General features: G+C 53.3%; 1 long non-coding RNA gene across 2 annotated transcripts; it reads left to right on the top strand.

Moving 5' to 3' along the window:
* Positions 1–334: 334 nt before the first annotated feature.
* On the top strand, positions 335–4,078 carry LOC122221501. Of its 2 annotated transcripts, none has more exons than XR_006203253.1 (4): positions 335–365; positions 1,991–2,100; positions 2,632–2,732; positions 2,900–4,078. It is a non-coding gene; the product is annotated as an uncharacterized LOC122221501 (long non-coding RNA). The 2 variants fall into 2 exon arrangements; XR_006203252.1 differs by having other exon boundaries at positions 341–382.
* Positions 4,079–4,311: the final 233 nt, after the last annotated feature.

Here is a 4,311-nt window from a genome sequence, read left to right as displayed (position 1 = left end):
CACATTGTTGCAAATGGCAAGATTTCATTTTTTTTTTTCATCAGTGAGTAGTATCCCATTGTATATATACCACATCATCAGTCAATGGACATCTGGGCTCTTTCCATGATTTGGCTATTGTTGACGGCGCTGCTGTAAACGTTGGGGTGCACGTGCCCCTTCAAAGCAGCATTTTTTTTCCTCTTTAGATAAATTCTTAGTAGTGCAATTGCTGGGTCATAGGGTAGTTCTATTTTTAGTTTTTTGAGGAACCTCCACATTGTCTTCCAGAACGGCTGCACCAGTTTGCGTTCCCACCAACAATGCAAAAGGGATCCTCTCTCTCCGCATCCTCGCCAACATCTGTTGCTGCCTGAGTTGTTCATGTGAGCCATTCTGACAGGTGTGAGGTGGTATCTCACGGTGGGTTTGATTTGTATTCCCCTGATGATGAGTGATGTTGGGCGTTTTTTCATGTGTCGCTCGGCCATCTGGATGTCTTCTTTGGAGAAGTGTCTATTCATGTCTTCGGCCCATTTCTTCACTGGATTATTTGTTTTTTGGGTGTTGAGTTTGATAAGTTCTTTATAGATTTTGGATACTAACCCTTTATCCAATACGTCATTTGCAAGTATTTTTTCTCCCATTCCAACAGCTGCCTTTTAGTTTTGTTGACTGTTCCCTTTGCTGTGCAGAAGTCTGAGTTTTAAACACCGCTCTGAACAGACAGCTCCTGTTTTCACAGGCCTCGCACAGAGCCCAGCACACAGTAGGTGCTCAATAAATCCCCAGGCTGACTTCCACTGAGTCAGGGCTCTGCCCTGGCCTAGGGAATAACTGATTCCCTGAACCGGTAGATAAGACCCTGGGGCCCAGAAGCCCTAGTGGTGAATCCCATCCCCCAGGGTCAAGTTCGAAATCAGCAGGAGCTTCAGATGAAAAGGTGGAACTGACTCCACCCACAAGATCATTGTCAATCCAAAGCAGCAGCCCTATTCGAGGCCCTCCGGCCCCACAGTAGGGGTCAGGGACCTGCCCTGGTGGCCACACAGCCCTGGCCTGGGGAGTGGCCCAGGACGAGGGCACACACACGGACACTGACAGTGTCCTGTGCCGTCCCCATGGGCGGTGGCCCCTGCCAGCCAGGCGGTGACTGGCAGGTGAATTTCATCGGCCCTGGATTCCTCCTCCAACCGAACACAGTCCAAGAAGCTGGATTCTAAATTTAGCACCAAACTCTGGGAAACTGGTGCAGCTGTGGGCAGCACAGTGGGCAGTGAGGTCACTGCTCTGTTTCCCCCTCTGCTGGGACTGTCCTCATGCTCAAAAACCCACCGCTGACACCCGGGGCCCAGGCTGGCAGACCAGTGTCTTAAAGCCCTTCTCTGAAAACTGCCACTCTGGGGGAGGGACGTGTGGCAGGTGACAACCCCGAGGAGTCTCTGCCCCCTTGGCCGCACCACTGCCCTGACTCAGCAGCCCTCCCGCTGCCCCTGCCCCGGGGTGGGGGGGGGGAGGGGAGCCGGGCCTCCACCCCAGTCTGTCTCCGTGTCCTGGGGCTGCTGGGGGTCCTGGGGCAGGGCTGGGCTGACCCCTGCCGCGTCATCAGGCCGAGAAGCCTTTTCACCCGCCGGTGGGTGCCAGGCACACAGGCAGCTCTTGAACCACAGCCTGTAATCAGGGCTCACGTAGGGCGGCACCATCTGCTGGCCCCCCTCTTTGGTGTGGGGCCTGCATTCGACCCCCTCGGTTTCTGTGTCTTCCAGGCCAGGTCTGTATCCAGCTCCAGGAGAGGCCCCATCGAGGCTGGAAATAGCGTGGACTGACACAGCTCTCAGTCCTTTGGTTTGCAGCTGGGGTGACCTCCTCCTCCCTCTGGGACTTGCCCAATGTCAAGAGTGAAAGTATTGCATCTTGGGAACACCTTCGGTCCCAGAAAAACAGGATAGCTGGTCACAGTTCTGGCTTACAGGGTCCAGCTGGGTCTCACTCTCCCCTACTTTCCTTCCAGCCCCCTCCCCCGTGGCCTGCTCTGTGGGATTCAAGGCCCGGCATCGTACGCAAATAGACAACCTTCCAGAGACTGCTTAATCAGCCCCACATTGTGAAGGTTAAAACCCGGTAAGATAGACAGATGATTAGATAGATAAATAGATAGATAGACAGATAGACGGAAGGTGGGTAGAAGATTGAATGGCTAAATGGATGGATGGATGGGTGGATGGATAGATGTCCATAGACACCGGGTGGGAAAGTGTTAGCCGCACGGAGGCGTGAGCACTGAGTGACGTGTGCACGTGCACAGGCATAGAGGCAGCAGTCGTGACATACTAGATGGTTCTGCTGTTACTCGATGAGGGTCACAGATTGCTCACGTGTGAAACGGCCGTGGCAGGAGCAGCTCCTGAGATGCTCAGAATCACAAGTTCAGGCGGAATGAATCTAGGCTGATGGTGACTTTCTTTGGTGGGGATGTTGATTGGGAGACAGCATGAGGGAGTCTGTGGCCCCGTTCTATGTCTTGATGTAGGTGGTGTTTACACGGGTATGCACATATGTGAAGCTTCACCGAGCCACACACACAAGATGTACACACTTGGCTGCCATATGTGGTAATCTGACAAAATGTTAAATTTCTTCTTGATGTGACAGGAGACCCAGAAAAGCTACCTGACGTCCCCTCTGCCATCAGCGTGGTTGGTGTAGGACCTCGTGTAACTTATTGGGACCACCGTGACCACATCCACAAATGGGTGAGCCTTGCCCGGGATCAAGGTGCACACGACCCCCTCGTCCCCAAATTCCCTAGACATTTGTTTCAAAACAAACAAGGAGGAGGAGGCAGCTCCAGGGAAGGTCTAGTAGGAGCTGACGTATGGTCCAGGCTAAAGGACGCCCCCCCCCACCGCCCCGTGTGGAGTGTCTGTGCTTGCATTTCCAGCCACTGTCCTTCAGGCAAGGATGACTGTGGCTTCGTGTCTACACCCCGTGTACCTGTGAAGGCACTTCGGAAAGGCTGTAATACCACTCGGGACAAACGGAAGCTGTCAGCGCCGCAAGGAGTGTGGCCAGCACCTGCCTTATAACTCGGGAGAAGGGGGGATGAGAATCCCCGCGGTTTGTGGGCTCGCGGGATGTGGGGCCGCGCACCACCTCATTTCTCCCACCTGGAATAATCCACAGGCACTAAAAGCGAGATCGAGATACACGCGTGCACTTGGAGAGCTGGTGCATTTTTGTCCCGCTGATTTGCGCTTTCTCATTTTTCACCATATACACCAAACAAATACTACAGACATTTAAAAATGAAAATGTATGATTTTCAAGGAAGCTCTTCTCTCTGGGGGAAGGGGCGGCTGTTCCAAAGGCGGGGATCAGCCGAGCGTAGCCCGGCGGTCTGAAATGAATGCAAAGGTAGGCAGAGAACGCACCTGCCGAGTCACGCGGGGACTGTGACTACCCCCACGGCCAGGTGTTTGATTTCAACTTTGGCGAACAGAAAACAGGCTTGGTTGGAGACAGGGAGACTGGGCTGCGGGCTCTGGAAATGGGAAAAGTAACAGCGCTATTAGACCCCGTCGCCGTAGCAACAGCACAGCAAAGCTATTTTGTGGTTAACTCGTGAGAGACAAGTCGGCACAAGGATTAATGTCAAGTTACGGCACAATTTGGGCCGTGGGTATTTAACCTCCGTCCCCCACAGTCCTCTGAGCACACCCAGCGTGTTCCCAGCGAGCTCCGAATGTGCCCTCTCTCTCCTGTCCAGAAACTGTACGTGAGGTAGCGAGGGTGCAGTATTCGGGAATGGTCCCTCGAACCGTGCTTGCAAACCCCACTGAGGACCCCCCTGGGGACTCGGCTAAGCTGCAGAGGCTGACTCAAAGGCAGGTGTGCGGTGAGGCCCGAGATGCTGCATTTCGAACAAGCTCCAGATGATGTCCGTGCTGCCGGTCCAGGGACCACACTTTGAGTAGCAAAGCCCTAGCCTAGACTTCACGCTGGAAGAAACCAGAACATACATTTTTGTTCCCTGCTGTCCCTCCCGGGCCCAGCAGGAGGAGGCTCAGGACACGCTTTGTGAATAAACAAACAAAAGGATGAACAGATGACAGATGGGGGCTGCATTCATTCATATATCGATACGCCGGTCATTTAATTGAGAACGATACGTGCCCGTGGTAGAAGGCTAACACATTACAAAAGAAGCAAGGCTTTCTTCTTGTCTGTACTTCTGGTCACCTGCTAATAGGTTCTTTATCTTCCAGGAATTATTATCGCTAGATCTCTTTTTTCTTGACGCGAGTGGGAACAGACCGCGGGCACTGCTCAATG

The sequence above is a fragment of the Panthera leo genome, chromosome B3 (genome assembly GCF_018350215.1).
Source record: "Panthera leo isolate Ple1 chromosome B3, P.leo_Ple1_pat1.1, whole genome shotgun sequence".
Classification (NCBI taxonomy): domain Eukaryota; kingdom Metazoa; phylum Chordata; class Mammalia; order Carnivora; family Felidae; genus Panthera; species Panthera leo.
The sequence above is the reverse complement of the archived record's forward strand: the minus strand, read 5'-3'. Positions and strand labels throughout refer to the sequence as shown.